The following is a 24,852-nucleotide window of genomic DNA, read 5'->3' as shown; positions in this document are numbered from 1 at the left end:
GGGTGTCCGCAAAATCGATTATACGCTCGCCACCTTCATTGCAAGCTCCGAACCCCTTTCCCCATGGCACCTGTTACCGTCTGCCTTTTCACCCACATGACCATTAAGGTCGCCGGCAATGATTATGTAATCGTCAGCAGGCACGTGACAAGTCTTTTCATCGAGAAGTTGCCAGAAGGCATCTTTCTCGGCATCAGGTCGACCTGTCTGTGGTGCATACGCGGTGAAGAAGTGAATAGTGTGATCAGCTGATATAATGGTGAGCTTCATCAGCCGATCATCAACTCGTTCGACTTCTTTAATGGCGTCACGGAAACCCTCTGAGATGGCAATGCCAACACCATATTGAGTGTGTGGGTTACCAAAATAGAGAAGTTTGTAGCCATTTTTACCGCGTTCGCGTTCAATGTTGCAGCTTTTGGCACCAGACCATCGGGTTTCTTGCAGAGCGTAGATGTCAATGCACCTTTTCCGAAGGGCTCTTGCGAGTTCCTCGGTCTTTCCAGTTAGGGTACCAACATTTAGCGTGCAGACACGGTTTTGTTCGTTGTGTGCGGACTAACGTGCTTACGTCCTGACGCCGTCCATGCGTCAAGAACCCTTGCCCATTTCTCGACATAAACTTAAGGGGGGTTTTACTCAATCTTCTCAAAAATACGGTAATATACTATTATTAACTTAATTTGAACAGATATCGATATGGAGAGTATTTTGAGGCCTGGGTACCATATAGAGGCAGCTTCATGGTTTTTTCAGATTTTTCGGTTGGGTAGTTTCTGAGAACGGCTCTATTAAAGAAATCATCACTTCGCACCCCTCCGGCTCCGAAAAGTACTAGTCGAGACCTTTAATTTGATACCCCACATGACTATATTTGGTGAAAAAAAATTTACACCCCCCTTTTACATGTATGGGGACCCCCTCCTAAATCTCAACGTAGGAGGATATTACTCACTGCATGTCTGGGGGTCCACAGTTCCCACCTTCTGACCAAATTTCGTGTCAATCGGTATAGCCGTTTCTGAGAAAAGTGGCTGTGACAGACAGGCGGACAGACAGACATTAAACCGATTTTAATAAGATTTTATTTTAAACCAAATGTTAAAAAGCGCTCAGAAATTGCAACTCAACTATTTCGGTCCACCTACAGTCGCAACTTGGCCATCTAGAAGTTTACCAATCACAGAACAAATTCTAGATGATCCCCTCAACAATAATGAACTATGGACGTGGAAATTGAAAATGAAGGGCAAGCCATATTAATGTCAAGTTAGCAACCGTTGCATTAAACGGATCATCGGTTTCTTGCAAAAGGATGTCGAAACGAAAAGAATTCAGATACAACATGAGTCCACTTGACATATTCGCTATTCTTTTGTCAAGCAGAGAAATGCTGCAATCAATCCAATTAAGGTTTCATGCGGTTGTATTATGTATGTACGATTATGATTTCGAATTAATGAAACGAAACTGGTACCACTACTACCTTGCAACATTCAATAGTTATTTTGTACCTCGAGAATCTCCAAGAAATCTCCCAAAAGAAGGTACCGTTCATTAGCCATTGTTTGAAAGTTAAAATCTAAACTCAAGGAAGAAGCATCTCCCCACTAATCTCGTCCCTGAACAATCGCTTGTGACGCTAATCGGAACTCAATTATCAATTTTGCCGAGTTTGCAAATTTACTCTTAGATTTAATGAATCCGGATAAACAGACAACGGAGCAAAGGGATTTTAACGGTTGTCCGATTTTATAATAGGAACTTCATTTGCCTTCCATTCAACTGAAAAACTGACAAACTTTTCCAGATCCACTGGGATAATATACTATATTTATAGATACTGCTTGATAAAATTATACTGTTATACATATAATATTCACATTAATTTTGCTTACTTTCCGCGGAAGTTTTATTCTCGCGTCTTTGAACTCTCGAACTGACGAAAGTTTGCAATTGTGGGTATAAAATTGACACGAAAGAGTGGTCCACACATTTTTGATTATTTTCAAAACTGGAAAAAGAGGGAAGCAGAAACATGATGTGTTACTGTTAGCAAAACTCCATATTCAGATGTTCCTCCAAGAGACGCTGGACGCAAGCTTCCAGGACATCCTATTTTCGTATTCTCCACAAGTTCATCCTTCTACTGAAGGAACAGAACTGCTGCAGGGAGCGTGTCCGGAATTGCGTTGAAAAAGGATTCGTGGTTTCTTGCGTGAGGCACGCCAACAATCCAGGCGTGGCCATGTATTCATTTGGTTCACTCTAGCCAAGCAGGCAAACACTTTTTAAGGGACTTTTAAGTAAAATATGTAGTTAGAATCAAAATAATGAGTGAGAACTTTCCCGGTGGGAAGAAATTGTCCAACTTTCTTCCTTCCTACCTAACCTATATTTGAGAAACTTCCAGGCACTGCAACGTTTAAATTCGCTACATTTACCAAAATACGAACTTTCCCAGCTTACCTGCAAAGAGAAGAAAAATAATGTTAGTGTCAATTTATCTCTACAATAGGAGAATCGCAATTTAAAAGGATATTCTCAGAGCTGAAGACAGTAACTAGAGTTGATAGACAGTAGTAGCTTTGTACTCATGAAGGGAGTAAGTTGCTCCCGAAATATATATATACATAATAGACGGTACGAAACATCTGCATAAAGCATTGGCGCTTGGGAGGGCGATGCTTCTCACGGTGTTTCTCCATGAGTAACCGCGTAGCGTGTATTGCGTCAGTAGTGCCGCAATTCTTGACAAATCCGGCTTGATTCATGGTTATTTCAAAGATTTCGCGAATACGGTTGTCAAGAATGCATTTAAAATTCTTCATGGTATGGGACAGCAACCGGATCGGACGGTAATTTGAACATTCTGCTGAACTAGCTTTCTTTTTGCATGTTGGAACTGTGGTACTTTCTTGTCAGTCAGATGGTGTTCTACCGTCCTGGAATAACCCGATTAAAGAATTTACTGAGCCACAGTATCGGGTCCCAGCTCTTCGCTTTTCAGAGCTTACATGAGATGTTGCTTTCCCCGATTTTATTAATTTTATTGCTTTCTCGACTTCACTCGCGCTGGAATTGCTTCTAATGTTGGCAATGCTTGTAGAAGTGGAAAATAAATAATGATAAATAAATGACATTCAATAAATCAAATCAATAAAGGTTATTCAATATTTTGCAGTGTCCATTTTTTCATATCACCCAGACTATCGCAAGTTCAAAATCAAAGAATAGAGCCTTCATTGCAATATTGCTGCTTGCTACATGAGCAGAGCTACTAATGGATACTGGACAGGAGCGGAGTGAAGGTTTTGACGCATGGCAACGATTCTGCCTTATTGGATGTTTCCCTCAGTTATCAACGAGATTAAGGCCGACACGTTGAGAAAGGCATGCCTGAGGGCTGTAAGATGCAAACTCCATTTCACGCAGCTAAACGGAGAAAGATTGTTACTTTCCTGGGAGTGACCTTGGATCCTAAGTTAAATGTGAGACTAAACACAGAAATGAAGGTTAAGGATGTCTGTATAGCCTCCACTGCGTGCAAAACCATGTGGGAAATGAGGTATCTGGCCCATGATGGTTCTCGAAATGTACACAGCCGTAGCCCGTCCCGCTTTACGTACTTTTCTGTGGTATAGATCGAAAGAACCGCTGTCAGACTGAAACGTTGCAGTGCGGTCAGAAGTAAGTCAAGAAGATCTGGTCCCCTACAACAACACTCGGCCAAGAGAGCTTTTGGGACAAACATGCTCAAATGCTTACAGGGTAGAATAAATTCTGCTCCCCTTATCCTTCCCATAAAACACACGGTCTCAGGAATTTGTGGCTATCAGAACGGTGCACCACAACCCTAATTACTCTCCTCGAAGCGGCCACGTTTACCTCGCTAGTATCTTGCAACTATAGCCTGGCATAGTTCTTCAGTCATTTCACTGCAGACTTACGTAAAACCCGGACGCAAACGACTAATTCCTATTATATTGTATCCTATATAACTATTGATCGTAATTGTTGTTACCGAATTAATTGTTGGGGAAATGTGGGTATGCTGTATTACTGCAATGTACGTTAAGCAATAATAGTTAAATTTGAAGCAGTTTATGGATTAAATTTCAGAATAAAGAAACATTAAGTATTGAATTAAGGATTTATTTGTAAACTTGTATCCTGGCAAGCAGTTATTAAAAATTGTTTCTTTTCGCCCGATCTACAAGTTGTGATTTAAAAATACATTCAAATTATTCCCTGCTTGTCGTAAAACGCGAATAAAAGGGATAAAAAGCCGCGAATTATAAATCTGCAAGTTTTGAATTTTTACTGCTACTAAAATGGGAACAAAATCTCAGATAGGGATTGACCTTAATTCTATGACTTTTAGCTATGGAAAACGGTTTAAGATTGGTTTCTGGAATGTGTGCACACTCCTTGAGAACGACATCGAGGGTTCTTAGGATGTTAGTTTTCTCCAATGCTCGCTTTCTCCAACTTGAGCAAAAATTCCAGCGATGGAAGCTGGACATCATGGCCCCAAGAGAAGTAAAATGATGGGGCTCTAAAGAGTACACGTCTGCCACTTCCGGCAATGCACTTTTGTAGTCTGGAAAGCCTAATATGGCTTGACTACGGACGGCTACCTATAAGTGCGCTCTCTTAACCTGGGAACGGGTTTCTGACAGGATATTCTTCATGTTAAGGAGGCTAGACGTAGAATATAAGGCCAGTGAATTCTGATATAGTGGAGAAGGATGCTTTCTATGAGCAATTAAACGCCGTTCAGGATAGGTTTCCTAAAGGTGACATTGCGGTCGTGATGAGTGATCTCATTGTCAAGGTGGACTCTGCCAATATTTTGGTCGGACATGTGATGGCAAAATGCGGTCTGGGCAACCGGAACGATAATGGTTTGAAGTTTGTGGATTTCTGCAGCTTCCACGCCTTGTGATTGGTAGTACATTGTTCGAGCACATAAGATCAGCTGGCTTGTAACTAACCGACACCGTACAGGCAATCAGATTGACCAGTTTGCGATCAGTAGTAGATTTAGGATTTGTCTCGTGTGCGTAACAAAAGAGACACCTCGAAAGGGATTGTGCGTTACGCACGCCATTTCTCGCAGGGTTGGATAGCTGCGACACTCCAAATTGAAAATCGACCACTTCAGCTGTTGCTCGACAGTCGGAGAGCTATCTTGCTGATTGGACAGCACTGGGTAACTTGCCTAAGAATATCGATGAGCGTTGAGACTTCATCAAAAATGTTCTTTTCTCGATGCTACGCAGCTAGTTGGCCACTTCCCGAAGGGATATGACAATATCTGGCTGACTACGAAATCGTGAAAGCGAATCGATGAACGGAAGATATTGAAGAGTATTGATCAGTGCGAGTGTGGCGCGCGGGCTTGGTGGTCCTTCAATAGTGTTATTCATCGCGACTCCTACAGTTTCTGCAGATCTTCCACTTCCGCTTGTACGGGAATCCTGGAAATCCAAAACTTTTCCCAGAAAATGAAGGAACGGGATGATCGTTAAGGTTCCGAAAAAGGGCACGCGTCTTGTGTGGGACCGTTGGAAGGGTATCTGTGTGATCCCTGCCGTCGCAAAAACCTTGTAATGCATCAAAAAATATCTCGAAGGCATGCTCGATCCTTTTGGGACAGTGCGCGGAGTTCAGATCTTTGCTTCACTTTCTCTTCATAGATTTCGATGGCATGAGCAGGGAGTTATCTGGAGTGCCCTTAGCAGGATGGACATTCCGGAGAAATTAATAGCTATTATCAGAGAGAAATATAATGTTACAAAATGTCACCTGCTACAACGAGGTAAAATCTCAGCTCTGCTTCCAGGCGGTAACGGTTTGGTCACCAAACCACACTTGATGCACAAAAAATAGGTCATGTTAACCATTTAATCAATTAAATTGTTTAAACGGCCATTATAACCCCCCCCCCCCCCCCTCCTTAAATCACCGACTGATAACCTGGAGCACAGGTAGTTCCTTGACAGCGGGAGGATCAGAAGTGGGAGTTTTTGAAGAGAACTGTAGGAAAGAAACATCATCACTACCCACAAGAGAAATTTTATTATCACTATTTGAATCGGATACTGCGAGGTCACCCCGAAACCGATAAATAAGTACCCGAGGGAGACTGAGTTTCAACGAGCATTTGAAATTTGATGCTTATAAGAAGTACTTTCACCGCTTTAGAGTGCACCACTAAGCCGAATGCCCCAAGGTCTTAATTTACCTTTTCCGAGCTTCTTGAAGAAGACGAGGAGATTGAGCAACGTAACTAATCTGGTGCCCTCAATTCGGTCGAACGGATGCTGAACTCAGAAAAAAATGAAAAATTCTGTTAAAGACCTTCCTGAAATAAATATAGACATGTCGATCGTAAATACTGATTAGCCGACCCCGGTTGTGAACGGGGCATAGGCTGAAGAAAAAGAAGATCGTAAATATTGACTCCGTGTAATAATCTTCTCGTTCCAAGCTTTCTCCCTTTCGAAAGCGGAGTTGGCTCTTCAAATCGCGTTTGATATATTTCATGATCGTATCCGGGTACAACATAGAACAAACACCAACCAACTTTCTGCATCATCACTTTATGGGGGTCATCCCGTGTGTCGGATCCGAGGAATCGATTTTTTTTGGCATCAATTGTATCTAGATATAGTGTAGAATATATGGACAAAATGATTTTTTGATATTCGGAGTCGTTCGAAAATTATAGTGTTAAACACATGATAAGTCACATGCCAGATTTATATCGATCGCCGTAATAAAGCTCGTATTTATCGGTCCGAATGACGTTCGAATGACTTCGTCAAAAGAACAAGAGTCGAAGCCAAGGCTGTAAATGTGTTTCTTGAAGAAACCTAAGGTTTATCGACAGTTAAAGTTTTATGGCTCAAAATCGCATTCTACTTTTTAAATGCGGTTTTTTTTCTCTCTCTATCCAACCAAATTCTTTGAAATTTTCACGACTTATTCAGAATATATTTCTACGGTCCGCAAACTAGGATAATTGCGATTCATTCAGTAGTTTTTTTTATTAATTGAAGAAAACACCAAAATTAAAAAAAAAAAAGAGTTTAACAAGGCACCAAAAATTTAGTTTTTAATATTTTTTAATAATCCTAGTTTACGGGCTGTAGTTGTCTGTACGTTAAAATGCCGTTTACTTTTTTCTTTAAGAAGATCGCAGCGCCCTCTAGCGTGGCAGAAAAACACCTTTTTCGGAGATGAGTGTATAAATTGGTCTGTATTTCAATAACGAACTATGCGATCGGGCTGGAAAAATTACTATGCACGCTCAAGAAATTAGTAAATCTATGGTGAAATTCGTATTTGTATCTTTTTCCAGTTCTTCACAAAAAAATTCTAAAAAAGCCAAAAAAAACAGCCTTCACACCTTCACCTTCACACCTTCAGCAATCACACTATTCTACTACATATCATACATATACCTTGTAACAGTTTCTCGTGGCGATGACGGCCACGATTTATTATTTATTCAAACATTTAGTTCGCATCAACATTTTACGGAAGTTAACTATTTCATCCCCGGGGGCGAAACTTGATGTAGGATGACGGTGACGTATCACAGGCTCTTCATTTGCGTTGACGAATTCTACCCATAATAGACTTAGCATAAGCAAAAACTTTACTCATAAAAGCGGATGGATAAACATGAGAAAGTCCATCATAGTTGCCGTCAACAATAGATTGAGTTAGTCAATTTTCTGAGTGGCGTATATTCACACAAATAAAAGAACAGTAAAAGGTTTTTTCTTATTTTCGCAAGGACATCGGAGCCAGTGGTCTCCTTCATCACAATCTGCACTGGTAAAGGCAACAACTTAACTTTGAAAATGAAAACCTTTTAGCAGAAATTAGGAACCCTTTCGTTTCGTGATACTCAAAATCGCGTTAAAATTAACAAATTTCTAAAAGAGGCCGAAGGAGAACTAAGTTTGAAAGTTACAAGTTCCTCTGGTAGATGTGATTGTGCTGAAACGTCTTCCACTACGCACTCTTCCTTCCCACAATTAAGTCGATATTCATATTTTGTTGAATTTTCAATTTGAACTAAAGCTAAGAATTCAGCTTTTTTCGCATATTTCATCCCATCTATTGGCATAAATTTAGTAAAATGGTTTCCGTTTCTAAGCAGGCTGTTACCAACTTTGGATATAAACATATGTGCATATATATATTATGTACCATGTCATCGTTGTTAAGCTTGTTATCTTAGCTAATATTTAAAATTTGGATAGGATATATCACCGCCATCACTCAAAAGTAGAAGCCATCGAAACCTTTTTTACGATCAAGTTACCCTGCCTGGTTCAGCATCAGCAAGTTTTTCAGCGGCCTAATCATGTATATGTGTGCAAAATAGACCCAAATACATTGAGGCAATTTTGTTTGCAATTTCGTAAAACACCAAAATAGAAACTATCAAAAATGCTTTGCTGTGGTGTCAGGATAAGTCGGCTAACTCCACTCAAACACTTTAACAGAGGCAATCGATATCTTCTATGAAGACATGAATACTTTTGCGAGAAGTCGATGGCATAGATAAAAGAGGGAATATGCCCGTTACAAGTGGATGGCACCCAATTTTCCTCCATTTTGATAAAGAGGAATGATTGTGAAGAATATTGGATTATAAAAATGATAGCTGCTGAGATTGAAAAGAATCTGTTCAGGGACATTTAAGAAATGAACAATACAGAATCATAATACGACCAGCTACTGGAGATTATACAGTCCTTGTACGAGTAGTAAATTGATTGATGAAATAATCTTTCGTTCTGTTGATGTTTTATGTAAGAATATTTGGTTCCACTTATATTGTATTATAGATAGCTCGTAGTGTATAGACGTTGAATGTACTCGGCATTCAATTTATTGTGATGCTGGCATTATATCTCTTAGCGAGTAGTTATTAGACGTGAAAGAGGCAAATTTGACCTATTATAAATTTGTTAATAACAGTTGGATTTCCACCAAACTTTTCAGTATCTACTTATTACAAAATTTTACCTTTCTAGGATGAAATTAAAGGAGGGTTTGCGGTAAATTTTCACGATATAAAAGTATACCATTCTTAACTTTATTTAAGTAGATATAGTAAAGGAAAATATTTTGATACCCAGATACCATGTGCACGGACCGCCATAATTTTTTTCCAGATTTTACGGTTGGTTAGTTTCTGAGAATGGGCCTTTAAAGTGCGCTTTTTCGGAACCCCGAACTCTTCCCCTTTAAAACTAATAATCGTAATGCTAAAGCTAATATCTGTTTCGAAAATCAATAATTGACACCTTTCATTTGATAGCCCACATGACTATATTCCGTGAAAAAAAATGTTTGCACCTCTCTTTTAGGTAGAGGTGATCCTCACCTTAAGTTCAACATGTAACAATGTAATTCATCGCATGCGTGGAGGTTCACAGTTCGTATCAAATTTCGTATTAACTGGTATAGTAGTTTTTGAGAAAAGTGCGTGTGACAGACAAACAGAGAGACAGTGTACCTTAAGAAACCTAAGCCAATTGTGTTATTATGCGAGACAGGATTTTTCGTGGCAAATCCGCTCAAACAGCGTTTGCGACAAAAATAATTGTAGCTTTAGCCCTAATTATATTGTTTCCACCAAATCTACTAATCAATTGACTGATCTTGCGATAACAACGTTTAGTCAATGGCCATGGCAAATGAGGGGGTTCAATTCACTTGAATCGCTAGCATTCTGCCGCCTGGATTTAATGGATAGACATCAATATGTTTTTCAAAATGTTCTGTCAAAACCAAACAGGATCGGGATTGGCCATAATATGAAAACTGGACCACTTCAATGTTCACTCTCTTTAATTGATATTCCATCAGACACCACCTTAGGTAAGAAATCACAGACTTCGAATTTACCCAGAATTTTCCGCAATTCTGGAGATTTGCTTTTAATAATAATAATCGTTCGCGCAACAATCCATATTGGATCAGGGCCTTGAAGTGGATTGCAGCAGTCTATAGGAGGCAATGTGATCAGCATTGCTCTTAACTTCAATGGAAAGCATGTATTTAGTGTGTACGGGGTGGTGAGCCAGAAAGGGGAGTACAAAAACTCCCATAAAGGGAGAAACTGAAGACCCGACTACGGCCGACAAGTCCGCAGCACAATTGTCTGAATCTTCCAGATAACGAAGAAGAAAGGTTGCGGAAAGAAGAAAGAAAGGAAACTTCTGCAATTAAATGGGAGGGACTACAGGCTAAATTCTACCTGCCAGTACTTTCTCCTCCGCCTCTACCAGGCGGACCTATGGTTTGCGCGGGGGTTAGGACCACTGGTTTAGAATGTCATTAAATCAGTGAAAGAGGCCTCAATCAGCCTGGAATACTAACACAAGCGCGGGAAAGCACAGATGTCGTGGACTTTAGCTTAATGTTCGAACTAAATCAAAAAGTCGAAAGCTGTTAAGACAGTCACCATTCGATACAATACGAAAGATTATAATGTCATCATATCAGGAAGCTGTAGTATATTATTTTTAAGGTTTTGTGTAAACACAAAACACAAATCGGTTTACCATCTGTCTGTCTGTCTGTCCGTCACACGCATTTTTGTCGGAGACGGTTATAACGATTGGCACCAAATTTGGTAGAAAGGTGGGAACTGTGAACACTCACGCATATAGTGAGTTACATCCTTTTACGTCGAATTTAAGGGGGGGGGGGGGGTCCCCATATATGCAAAAGCGGGGTGTACATTTTTTTTCATCAAATATAACCGTATGGGGTATCAAAGGTCTCGGTTAGTACTTTTCGAAACCGGTCTTAGTTTTGACTTTTGTTGAAAAGGTGGGGAGTGCGAGGGGTTGAAAGTAGTCATTTTTTTAACGAACCCATTCTCAAAAACTACCCAAGCGAAAAATCTCTAAAAATCAGGGGGCTGCCACTATATGGTATCTAGGCTCCGAAATACCCTTCATACCAATACCTATTCAAATAAAGTTAATAATAGTACATTAGTGTAATTTTTTTTGTAATTGACAGGAAAACCCCCCTTATAGACTTTCCGGGTGGGATCATCCTCATCCATACGGATTAAGTGACCCGCCCTCCGTAACCTATTGAGTCGGATTTTATCCACAACCGGACGGTCATGGTATCGCTCATAGATTTCGTCATTGTGTAGGCTACGGAATCGTCCATCCTCATGTAGGGGGGCAAAAATTCTCCGGAGGATTCTTCTCTCGAACGCGGCCAAGAGTCCGCAATTTTTCTTGCTAAGAACCCAAGTTTCCGAGGAATACATGAAGACTGGCAAGATCATAGTCTTGTACAGTAAGAGCTTTGACCCTATGGTGAGACGTTTCGAGCGGAACAGTCTTTGTAAGCTGAAATAGGCTCTGTTGGCTGACAACAACCGTGCGCGGATTTCATCATCGTAGTTGTTATCGGTTGTGATTTTCGACCCTAGATAGGAGAAATTGTCAACGGTCTCAAAGTTGTATTCTCCTATCCTTATTCTTCTTCGTGTTTGTGTTTGACCAGTGCGGTTTGATGTTGTTGGTTGATTCGTCTTCGGTGCTGACGTTGCCACCATATATTTTGTCTTGCCTTCATTGATGTGTAGCCCAAGATCTCGCGCCGCTTGCTCGATCTGGATGAAGGCAGTTTGTACATCTCGGGTGGTTCTTCCCATAATGTCGATATCGTCAGCATAGACCAGTAGTTGCGTGGACTTGAAGAGGATCGTACCTCTTGCATTTACATCAGCATCACGGATCACTTTCTCGAGGGCCAAGTTAAAGAGGACGCATGATAGCGCATCCCCTTGTCGTAGACCGTTGTTGATGTCGAATGGTCTTGAGAGTGATCCTGCGGCTTTTATCTGGCCTCGCACATTGGTCAGGGTCAGCCTAGTCAGTCTTATTAATTTCGTCGGGATACCGAATTCTCTCATGGCCGTGTACAGTTTTACCCTGGCTATGCTATCATAGGCGGCTTTAAAGTCGATGAACAGATGGTGCAACTGTTGTCCATATTCCAACAGTTTTTCCATCGCCTGCCGCAGAGAGAAAATCTGATCTGTTGCCGATTTGCCTGGAGTGAAGCCTCTTTGGTATGGGCCAATGATGTTCTGGGCGTATGGGACTATCCTGCCTAGCAAGATAGTGGAGAATATCTTATAGATGGTACTCAGCAACGTGATACCTCTATAATTGCTGCACTGTGTGATATCTCCCTTTTTATGTATGAGACAGATAATGCCTCGTTGCATCAGGCATTGATTCGCTGTCCCATACCTTGAGCACAAGTTGATGAACCACTTGGTGTAACTGGTCGCCTCCATATTTAACTAATTCGGCTGTAATTCGGCTCCTGGCGACTTATGATTTTTTAGCCGATGAATTGCACGGACTGTTTCTCCTAAACTTGGTGGTGGCAGTATTTTTCCGTCGTCTTCAGTTGGCGGGACCTCCAACTCGCCGATGTTCTGGTTGTTCAGTAGCTCATCGAAGTACTCAACCCATCGCTCTAATATGCCCATTCTGTCACAGATCAGATTTCCCTCTTTGTCTCGGCAGGATGAGCATCGAGGTGTATAAGGTTTCAACCTGCTGACTTGTTGGTAAAACTTCCGCACCTGGTGCGGTTGCTCCCTGTACTTTTCTCGTTCACAGACTTGTTGGTTCTCCCAGGCTTCCTTTTTCCGTCTGTGAAGTCGCTTCTCCGCTCGACGGAGTCTCTGCGCGTGCCCACGTTCTTTGAGAATACAACATTACTCGGTATGCAGCATTCTTCCGTTCCGTTGCTAGCTTACATTCATCGGCAAACCAGCCGTTCCGACTCCTTTTGCGGCTGGGGCCAAGTATGTTTGTGGCCGTATCCATGATAACGTTCTTCAGGTGATTGTGAAGATCATTTGTTGATGCTTCATCTCCAGGTCCTCTGTTGACTGCGGTTATTGCGGCATCCATTTCCCTCTTATAGGTGACGCGGAGGGTTGTGTTGTGGATGGCTTCAGTGTTCGCTCTCACCTGATTGTCAGAGGGGATTCTAGGTGGTATTGTTATTCGAGCTCGGAGCACCATGCCAACGAGATAGTGATCCGAGTCTATATTGGCCCCCCTATATGTTCTGACATTCATCAAGGCTGAGAGGTGGCGGCGTTCGATCAACACGTGGTCAATGTGGTTGAAAGTGGTCCCGTCTGGAGAGGCCCACGTATGTTTCTGGACCGCTTTCCGCGCAAACCAGGTACTTCCAACAACCATTTCGTGTGACCCTGCTAATTGAATAGTCCGTTATCATTTGTATTTTCGTGTAAGCTATGGGAGCCAACGTATCGCCTGAATACGGGCTCCTTCCCTACTTGGCTGTTAAAATCCCCAAGTATGATTTTCATATCATATCTGGGACAGGCTTCGAGGGTTCGTTCTACTGCCTCGTAGAAGGTATCCTTCTCCGACTCTGCAATCTCCTCTGTAGGGGCATGAACGTTTATGAGGCTTATATTTCTAAACTTGCCTCGCAAGCGCAGAGTGCATAGCCGTTCGCTTATGTTTTCAAAGTCGATAACAGTAGGTTTCATTTTTTGGCTGACTAAGAAACCTACTCCGAGCACATGGTTTACTGGATGACCGCTATAATATATGGTGTAGTGGCTCTTCTCCAGGAAACCGGTCCCTGTCCATCGCATCTCTTGCAACGCTGTTATATCAGCCCTATATTGGGACAGGGTATCGGCTAGCTGCTCATCAGCTTCATCTCTGTACAGGGAGCGCACGTTCCATGAGAAAATGCCCAAATCATTATTCCGTGTTCGTTGCCGGGTCCGTCGTTTTAAAATCCGTCCTGTCCGAGGCTCCTGTTGTGGCTTCGTAACAAGTTGTTTTCCATGTAGGGTTGTCAGCCCTACCCAACCCCCAACCTGGAGGACCAGTTGGTACAATTTGTCCCGTTTGTAGGCGCGGGAGACTCGCCTTCATCCTTCTCCGTCTGCAGCTTTTCGTTAAGAAAGAGCTCCCAGCGGTCACCACGTGGAGGTGGAGATAGGGTTTGGTAGTAGAGCTGTTGGTGTTGGTTCAGCAGGCATTTCCCAGGTTTTATGCTCCATCGTGGGTACCAATCCACGTTTCGCCCTGGGACCTATATTACCCTTTGACCACCAACAAAGTTATACTAGGTCAAAACTGTCGCTCCTCTGCAAATGCAAGACTATGGATGTCAATATCACTTGAAAGTGGATATTTTCACATAATATATGCATATTTTACGTGCTACATGCTAATGGGACAAATGCACACTCAAATATCTTTATAAAGGAAATACACAAAACCTTTCTTACCTGAAGCGTCTAGCTTCCGGTTTCCCGACTTGTTTAAGGAGGGTGCGTCCAGCTGCTGGTTTCTCCGCTTGTTATTTGAAATCTTTGACTAAAACAAATTCGAGCAAATAGCAACATCTTCGGTGCGCTTCGCATTTGTTAGAACCTTCTCCTAGACCTTCAATGCAAGGACCGAGAGAACAAGTGCGATAACAGTTTGTGGAATCAGATCTGCGCTGCCGAGACACAGCAAATCAAAGAAGACGCAAAATTAAAAGCAGAAAGACGAGACCCTTTGTAGGTTAAAATATGGACATTGCTGCTCCACCAAATATTGCAATTTTCAGAGGAATCCAATCTTTGGCGGTAGAATGTTTGGAATCAGCGAATCCAAACTAAACGCGGAATTCGCGTCCATTTGTTGGTTGTGAAAGTAACTATGCGGAGATAATTCTGTGTCCAGGACCTAGCTGCAATCATCTTACAAACCCTGTTTAATAGAAAAAGGGAAACGACGTTAGTTAGTTAAGTGTACTCTACGATTTTTGTGTCATCCGTCGATCTGGTCACGATGCAAAATCAAGCGGACTTATAAAAGCTTGTGGTGGAAACGGTCAACATATTCGTTGAAAAAGCAGCAAATGTGATTCTAGAGGGGAGAATCACTGTTGCTGGTCCGTAAGGTATACCTCAAAGTTCGTCGGATTAAGTGAACTGTTAATTTGTACTTATACGGATGTGACGCATTGAATTATTTTAAAAATTTACTGTTTAGAATAACTGATTTTCGTAGCAAAAACTTTTAAAAAAGTTTTTTATGACATGAAAGTTGAAAGAGCCAGTATCTAAGGCACGGCACGTCAACAGGAAATTTTGAGTGTGTTTCTCTTGATCCAAAATCATGAATGACGTCAATTTTTAATGTTTTATTAAAAAATCAGTAACTGACAAAAAACAATATGGAAAATTTCAAAGCTTACTTTTAAAAATACTTTAAAATTACAATACCTATAAGCGAAGTTTCATCAAGATATCTCTTTCCTTTTCTAAAAAATAAAACATCTGAAAAATAAAACATTTGAAAAATATGAACCCGTCACGTTGCCTCAAAAGATGTTAGTGTTGATCCGAGATCGGTGGACCCTAGACGAAATCTCACTGTCAGATCACTGCTACTTAGAATTCAATGACTGTTATGGCCGAGCAGACTGCAATACAAATATGTATTTCTAGAAAATGGGGTTGAGCAATGCTCAATGAAGTTCTTCTAAACGAACCGCGTAAGAAATTCGAAGCGAGATTCCTTTAGAACGTAGTGTCAGCAACTGAAACGCGAAGGAAAGACTTGAAGGTGGAGTAGACCCCTTAAATGGGAAGATTTGGACAAGTTGAATTCTCTCACACTCCTAGGTTGAGTCTGTATAGGCTTTTTTGGAAGTAAATCAGCCCGGAGATTAGGTCATTGAATTGGCAAAGATATTATTACCACATCAACACGGAAGTGCAGCAAGGTAAATTGAAACATTTAAAGGGCGGTGGTTACCAGTGAAGTACCAAGAGTTTCTGTTGAGGAGGATATAGAGCGTCTAGACAGGCTTCAAAAAAATGTTTTTCTGGCGAGTCTTATTCTGAGGTACATATCTAACTCTTGGTTGTTTTTATATAAAACTTGGAGGAGGAGAAAGTTCTCTTCATTTTTTGGCCTCCAGAATAGGGGATGGAATTGATAGACCAGTAGCTTACTCCAAACTACAATTTTTTTTCTACAGTTGGTATATAAGTTGAAACAAGTCCGGAAACTGGAAGCCTAGCGCTTCAGGTATGAAAGGTTTTGTGTATTTCCTTTATAAAGGGATTTGAGTGTGCATTTGTCCCATTAGCATGTAGCACGTAAAATATGCATATAATGTGTGAAAATTTCCACTTTCAAGTAATATTTACATTCATAGTCTTGAATTTGCAGAGAAGCAACAGTTTTGACCTAGTATAACTTTGTTAGTAATAGTGCGATTTTCACCAAATTTGACAGGAGCATGCTCTATGCTGTAGCCTACATTGCTGCAAAATTTTGTGATTCTAGAGTGAACTTAAGGGGGGTTTTCCTGTCAATTACTAAAAATTCTAGTAATGTACTATTATTAACTTTATTTTGACAGGTATCGGTATGGAGGGTACTTCGGAGCCTAGGCAACATATAGTGACAGCCCCCTGATTTTTAGAGATTTTTCGGTTGGGTAGTTTCTGACAATGGGTTCGTTAAAAAAATGACCACTTTCAACCCCCCGCACTCCCCACCTTTTCAATAAATGTCAAAACTAAGACCGGCTTCGAAAAGTACTAACCGAGACCTTTAATTTGATACCCCACATGACTATATTTGATGAAAAAAAAAATTTACACTCCCCTTTTGCATTGGGGGACCCCCTTAAATTCGACGTAAAAGGATGTAACTCACTATATGCGTGAGCGTTCACAGTTCCCACCGTTCTACCAAATTTGGTGCCAATCGCTATAACCGTCTCCGAGAAAAATGCGTGTGACGGACAGACAGACGGTAAACCGATTTTAATAAGGTTTTGTGTTTACACAAAACCTTAAAAAGAACTAGGTTTTTTCCTTATCCTGTAAATATTTTTATTTTTTCCCGCATACAATTGTTTCGGAGACCACGTGCCTCCTTCCTCTGCTAGTACTAAATTGTAATTTATTTTATTATGTATATATATATTTCGGCAGCGGAGGAAAAAACTTGGAGCGACTGTAATAAAATATACATAGGACAGACGAAACGCCTGATAACGACAAGATTTAATGAACACATCAAGGAAGGGGTAAGTAATGCTCGGAAACAAAAGTCGTGCATAAGATCATCAGTGGGAGCGCACATAGTAGTAATAAGACTTGCCGCGGTAATTAATAGATAATTAGGTTAAGATTTTAATGTTTTTTTTTCTGTTAAAAAGTGATTTAGGTAATTAGTGTTTTTAGTATAAATAGAACCGTAGAATCGCAATTGTTTTCAGTAACTTTGTACTGATGAAGGGAGTAAGTTGCTCCCGAAATATATATATACATAATAAAATAAAATTGTAGTTTGGAGTAAGCTACTGGTCAATCAATTTTAAAGTTAACTACAAATAGAAGACAATATCTAAACTCTTAGAGAGGGGATGGAACTCTGAAACATGAGTATACGATGCAGAAGCTTACGGTGTGTTTGACTGAACCTCCTTCAAAAAACGTTATGGTGCTGTCAGAGAGTACGGTGTTGATCATACCCAAATATTACTCCTGAAGTAGGTGACGATCGCTACCGTTACATAAGCAACTAAAAGCTGTCCCTAACAAGAGATGCTATCGTCACCCTATGGAGGATGCTCCCCGAATCATTATTAATAATAATAATCGTTGGCGCAACAATCCAATTGGATCAAGGCCTTGAAGTGTGTTAGAACACTTCATTCAAGACCGTAACGATAAACTACAGGATTACAGTACCCTATAGAAGGCAATGTGGTCAGCATTGCGCTCGCCCGAGATTATTACCCCGATTTGACTCAGGTACTCATTCACAGCTGAGTCGACTGGTATCCGACGACAAATCACGATACAAATCCCACTACCACCAATGAGATTTGAACCGTGACCTTCCATACGAAAGCCTCAGTCTAACTGGTCACGGTAATTTTCCTATTTGCGTTATTTGGCAGAATATCGAAGAAGTCGACTAATTTGTGTATCTAGGTAGCGTTGTTTCTGACGATGGTGGTATCAAGTTAGATGTCTCCCAATGCATCAATAGCTTTAAATCCAGCATTGATGTTTTATCCATAATCTGAGAATGTAACTCTATCTCAACACCAACGTCAAGTTGAAGCTGTTCCGCGTACACTATACTCTATATACTACTATATGGGGGTACTCCATGGTAACTGATCGTCGCTATTTCTTGGAAGCTCCGAGCTTTCACTCATGTCTCTCTTGTCATCGGGATATTCTGAGACAATGAAAAATGAAGAAGTTTGTTTGCGTGCACATGTTGTCAGAAAGTGGAAGCGGCAGTGAACAGGTCACACATTCAGAATAGGTGGCAATTCATTCCACTGGTGCATTGCTACGCCATGCAAAGTAACCCATTATCCTGAAAAATGTGTTGCCTTAGAACTACTGTACGTACAATTTTTTTGGCAAATCGAGAGGGTAGTTCAAGACCATGATCCGTGCGTCGAGTGATGTCGAACTAAATGGGTGTAACATTTTCAATTCAGTAGAATAGTCAAGATGTAAAATATTTTTTCATTGTAAGAACTCTAACGATTAACTGTTTCTTCCAGCGCTGTCCGACATGGCACTCTATATTGATTAAAAGGTAATAGTTTCAACAAGTGGTAAAAGCGATAGTGATTTAGTGCTGGCACTTTCCTAATAAAATAATATATCAGTGGATAACCAACTTTACTACCGTAATCAAAAAACTAATCTTATTAGTGCCAGAATACCCGAGCTTCTCGTCTTCTTCATTACTACCATTTTCATCGCACCAAGAATACGCGTAAACTCCAGGCAAATATTTTATGGTGGCAATTAATCGATTTCCTAACCACATCATCTCCAACACATTACCTAATGCTACTCATTTATATTATTGAATATGAAATGTGCGTGCCATTCGAATCCTAGCAATCAGTCCTCGTTTTTGACATGTAATTAGGGAAATTTTGGTATAAAATTGTTATACAAGCAAACGAATTGGACTGGAAGCCATTACGACTACTTACATGCATTAATCAAATAAATCTGATTAATTACAAGAATTGCGAGATCCGATCCCTGACATTCAAAATGAAACAAAAACATGGAAACATACAAAAGTCCACTATTGATACACGTGTGAATATGGTTATCGCTCCACATTAACTATATACAAACATATAACGGCCGATGGAGGCGATAAAGTAAACAGAGGGTTGAAAATGAAGCTAACGTAGAATGAAAAACATCTTCGGAAAGAGACAGTGTCCTAAGTGCCCGAAATTCGTGAAAATGGGGCACATTAATCTGACAATTTGATGCTCTAGATGCAGAGATGTGGAATAAATATCATCGTAACATGAAGGCTATTATGATGGAAATAGGAGCTTTGAAAAACATGAAATTCAACAGAAGAATAGGAAGTTCCATTACCACGAGAGAGGATGTTATTTGGTGATGAGCTCTCAAAGGACAAACATCAAAGAATCAATTGTTATTGAACCAGGTCAAAAGCAGAGGCATCGGATTAAACTTTACCGATGGCAGCGACCTCTGCAGCAGAAATCTGATTATTCATTTGGCACTTTCAATGTTAGGTAGTTGAATAGAACCGACGCGACCCAGTTAAAGATGTCAAAATATTGTTATTCGATTTCAACTCGGATGAGAGTAGGCACGTAGAAGAAAAACGAGCACAGTAACACCCGCCATGCCATTCTCATCGTTAGATGGCGCTAACTTCAGTCTAATCGACCATGCTGTATACCACAGTATCACAGGTGCTAGCAATCTCCACGACCCAAGCTGCAATTCTGACCAGTAACTTATGAGGCTGAAATAATAATGTCACATATCAGGCAATCGGAACACAAAGGGAAACTGGACGTCAAGATTCGATGTGACGAAACTACTAGAGAATGAAATAGCATAGTGGGTGTGTGTGTCCCCATACATGCAAAAGGGGGGTGTACATTTTTTTTTCATCAAATATATTCATGTGGGGTATCAAATGACAGGATTCAATTAGTAATTTTCGAAGCCGGTCTTACTTTTGACATTTGTTGGAAAGGTGGAGAGTGCGGGGGTCGAAAATGGTAATTCTCTTAACGGACTAAACGGAAAAAAAATCAAAAGGCTGCCACTATATAGCGCCTAGGTTCCGAAATACCCTCCACACCGATATCTGCTCAAATAAAGTTAATGATAGTATATTATCATAATTTTGAGTATTTAGCTGCAAAACCCCCTAAGTTCATCCTAGAATCACGAAATGTAGCAATGTAGGCTATAGCATGGATCATGATTCTACCGAGCTTGGTGGAAATCGCACTATTACTAACAAAGTTATAATAGGTGAAATTTGTCGTTTCTTTGCAAATTCAAGACTGAGTGTGGATATTCTCACATAAAGTGTGCATATATTACGCGCTACGTTCTAATGGGACAAATGCACACTCAAATGTCTTTATAAAAGAAAGTACAAAGCCGTTTTTTACCTGAAACGTTCAGCTTCCGGTTTCCCGACTGGTTATTCTGTGTCTCGAGCGACTACTCGATCACCTCACCGATTCGGAGGAGGGAGTCTTTGGACCGGAATTGGCATTTAATTTTGGGGGGTAATGTCGTTGCTTTGTTGTAGGTGCCTTTTCCTGCAAGTGGTTGCCTTCGATTTCTCTGGAAAGCTTTATTCCAGACCGTCCTTGGTTTACTGGTCCATAATGCACTCCGCTTTTAGTAATTTGAGTGATCCAGTTTCGTTTCCATAAAAGATCTTTGTTATGTGATGGCGGCCAATTCTGCTGAAGATTCTCAGTAACAGAACAAAAAAAAATTTTAAATTTCGGATAAAAAGCGGAAGAAGACTTGGGCTGGTAGCGAAGTCGATCCATCTCGGCCTACGAGCAAGAGACGGCGGAGAGGGAAAATCACACTGTTTCCTGCTTCTGGTTTGATTCTAAACGCGGTGTTTCTCGGGTTGGACACTTACTGCTAATGTAGCATATGACCCGCATTGCGATGTAAGAAACAACCTCAGAACTGGATAGCGCTTCGGACTTCATCAGTGTCTTATGTACCGAAAACGTAGGTCGTGACACCGTGTAAGCGCCCAATCGACTTGATCTAAAGGGTGTCCAAACGAGACCCCGAGTCTGTGTTGTTCTGAAGTAATTTTATGCAAAGGTGGTGGATACGTTTCACTGTTCTAATACCGTCAAGGTGCAACCGCTGGATTGTGATGATTACAAGGTTTTCGGGTTCCAAGAAGAAGTTATCGTTGATAAAGATCCCTAGGTCATATGTAGAGTTCATAAAGTACAAGTAAAGGGGTTCAGGGTTTCGCTGGAGTACGGGAATTAATGTTCAGATCATTCTCCACGTCATCGTGTCGTTGCTTCTCCATTTGGAGCCTCAAAGTTACGAAACACGCTGACTTCCGTACAAAATAGCGATATTGGGCCAAAGATGAATCTGCAAGAATCGGGGCATGAACATGGAACAAAAGCAATAGTGCCGAAGTTAAAGCAGTCAGCCGAGATGCTCCCGTTCCATTCAAATTAGCCTTCCACAATGGTTGCTGACTTCATAAGACCGGATCGCTTAGAAATCTCCTAGATATGGCGCCTTATCAACATCTGCCTGCGACGTATCATCGGGGTACGCTGGCCTGATACTATTTCAAACAAAGAACTTGGTCGTCCCACAGGCCTGACATCCGTATAAGATGCGATCGGAAGTGGCAATGTATAGGTCATACATTAAAAAGGAGCCACAATACTATTGTTAGCTGTGCCAGGCAATGGACACCATTCTCCCAAGATGGCTGGTGAGTGGATCGCTCCGGGGACTCCTAGAGAGAGTTGAGGCGCGTTTCAGCGAAATGTGAGCGATCGCGCGCGGAAAAGCGGCGAATAGCAACGATATATATGAAAAGACTGCACCTGTAGGAAGTTTGCTAGCTCATATGACATGGAAGGAAAGACGCTTTCATGAAAGCAGCTACAATAAAAGCACCTCATAGGGTATCAAAGTCCAGTGAAGTCACCTGATCAAATAGCTGACAGAAGTTTTTCTCGAATGATCGTCGGATGAGTGCAATGTGACTATAGTATGCAACCAAAATGAGAAATTGCAAAATGAGTTACAAATGATAGGAACTATGTTAAATACATTGTGATTACCTCTACTGTATACCTTTGTAATCACGTATCACAATTCGAACATCATTTTCTGTTTACGAAGGATTGTTCTGATTCAGTCATGATTGCCTTGTAGTAAAGTTAAGTTACTGCACTACAAAAACGGCTATTAGCTGAATACAAAGGAGAAAAGGGATTGAATTTTAGGCAATAGTGGGGACAGACCGTTATAAATTTTGAAGCGTACCCGTTCCCAGGGGTTCTTAAGCAGATATGAATCATTCAGTTTAAGAGGCAGAAGTTGGTTCTGTTACCGAAGGTCTAAAAATACCTTCATATAGTCTTATCTGTCTTTTAGATACTATGGGAAAGATATTCGAGAGGATGATTTACAACACGATTTTTCTGTTTATGGAGCTAGCGGATTTGCCATCAAAAAAGCAGTATGAGTGTTGTTGAGTCCGTTTTACGATCGTGATTATAGCAATGGTCGTGGAATTGCTGCGCTGTAGTGAAGTTAGATATCAGTAATGCCTTTAATTCGGACAACTAGGATTAATTTTGAGGGTAAGGATATGGCTAAACTGGTGCCGCCGATTTCTTAGTTCGATTAATTGAGTTAACTCTCGGAGAGGCTTTTTTAGTACGGACGACGAGCCAAAAGAATAAATTTCGAGTGCAAGTGTCCTCCAAGGTTTCGTATTGAGATCCCTGATATCGAAAAATCGAGAGCGGTCCTTATTATTATTCACAAGAAAAATAAAACTGATAAAATCCCGGTTCCTAAATACGAGGTCGTTTCAAAATTTATTATTATTATATACATGTGGATGTGTGAGAAAAAGCGGTAAAAGCTAATCAGTACCTAGCATCCCTTCTTTCTATTCGGGGCCTGCGAAAAAACTCTGGACACTGCGCATATATAAAACAATTAAATGGTCCGTGTTAATGTATGAATGTCGAAATATAGTCCATTTTGCGGACACTTATGACTTCATCAAACGATTCTCTCATCTTACTACAGTAAAACGGAAATCGACTATATTCTTATCAGCCCTTCCCTATGAGTCCACGAGGAAGAATCGTGCAACCAAGTTAGAGATATGATGCACAAAGTAGCCTATGCAACCCTCGGGGTCACCAAGCCAAGTTTATCAAACGAGGTACTTGGCTTTGAAAAGACAATGTTCAAAAGAAGGTCCGTGAAAAGAAACGCCTCTACCATAAGTTTCTCGACTAAAAACGCTAGCCAACTGACAAATTTACGGAAATACCAACCGGGAAGCAAAAAAAGCGATCACTGTCATTCGCGCGGTCCAATGCAAAGATCCTTACGATAAACTAGGCCTCGCATTTGTCAAAAGCCGACACGAACGCACACAGGATATCAAACACTTCTGTTGTGTTAATGACAAGAAGGGTACGTACTTTAGCTACCGATCGGCGAGAGAAAGAGATGGCGAGAATATTTCGAGCAGATTTCAACGGCACTGTTCATCCTATACTTCCATAAGTACTGCCGACATTTGGACCACTTCCACCTATCAGCACCACTAGTGCTAAGAAGTAGCGGTGAGGAAGACAGGGCGGCAACCCTGTCGGTCAAACCAAAACCAAGTGACCGAGAAGAACCTCCAAGGCAGTGGCATTCAGCTCAGGTGTTGCGGTTATTCCCATAGTGGCAGCTTCATGGGGGTTGTGGTTACATTCAAACGAGCAGAGCTTGAAACGTGGTGTTGCGCTGTGCCGTACTCCTTAGTTCGGTAGAGATTTAGGTAGGTCTGGCATATACTAGTAACAATGTTGAGCCATGCACTTGGTATAGACTGGTACCATTGTAGCGTATCACAGCGGGCTTCTGATTGTAGTCAGAAAATCATAAGAAGACCGTGGGATTAAGGCCCCGAGACAGGTTCCCACGTAAAACCATAGAGACGAGACTGTTAGCACCACTGAAATCGACCTGAAGGAACTGTCGACATCGCATCTGAGCTCTGGAAAGCGAGGAGCTGGGAACCAACACTTCTGCTCAGTGAGTTCTTCAATCGCACTATTGAGGAAAGTAGAAGACCAACTGACTCGTAAGAAAGTAAAACTGGTCGAATATGAAAAAAAAGTAGCCCAGTGGAGTGTTCAATTTACCACCCGATCCGATTATTGTCATATACCATGAAGATTTTTGAACGAAATTTTGACTTCGAATCAAGCCGATTTTGTCAAGAACTGCGAAACTACTGACACAATACACGGTGCACGGTTACTCATGAAGAGATACCGTGAGAAGCATCACCCTCTTTATGCATTTCTGGATCCACAACTCATCTGGTATAATCTGCGATACCTAGCGCCAGAAGAACTCGTTCGCTGGATTCAATTGCTTTACCATGATCCGAAAAGTAAAGTTTGAAGTACCGCGGGTGTATGGTGCCAAAACTGCTTCATGTCTCTCCGGTGTTCATCAAGGAAGCAAGCTCTCGTCTTTTTGTTCCATGAGCATCTCATAGCAAAGCTGATCTCTAACAACTAGTTCAAAAACGGAATGATCGCCTCATGCAAAAAGCTCTCCCATTGAATCTGAATAAAACAGAATTTTTGTTGGCCGATCCTAATGAAACAGAC

General features: G+C 41.1%; 1 protein-coding gene across 2 annotated transcripts in view; it reads right to left on the bottom strand.

Annotated features, from left to right (window-relative positions):
• LOC119649686 (UPF0687 protein C20orf27 homolog) overlaps positions 1-24,852 on the bottom strand; it is a 316,347-nt gene that overhangs the window by 118,314 nt on the left and 173,181 nt on the right. The gene's annotated exons all lie outside the window — the stretch shown is intronic.

The sequence above is a fragment of the Hermetia illucens genome, chromosome 2 (genome assembly GCF_905115235.1).
Source record: "Hermetia illucens chromosome 2, iHerIll2.2.curated.20191125, whole genome shotgun sequence".
Taxonomy (NCBI): domain Eukaryota; kingdom Metazoa; phylum Arthropoda; class Insecta; order Diptera; family Stratiomyidae; genus Hermetia; species Hermetia illucens.
This window is presented reverse-complemented; position numbering and strand designations above follow the sequence as displayed.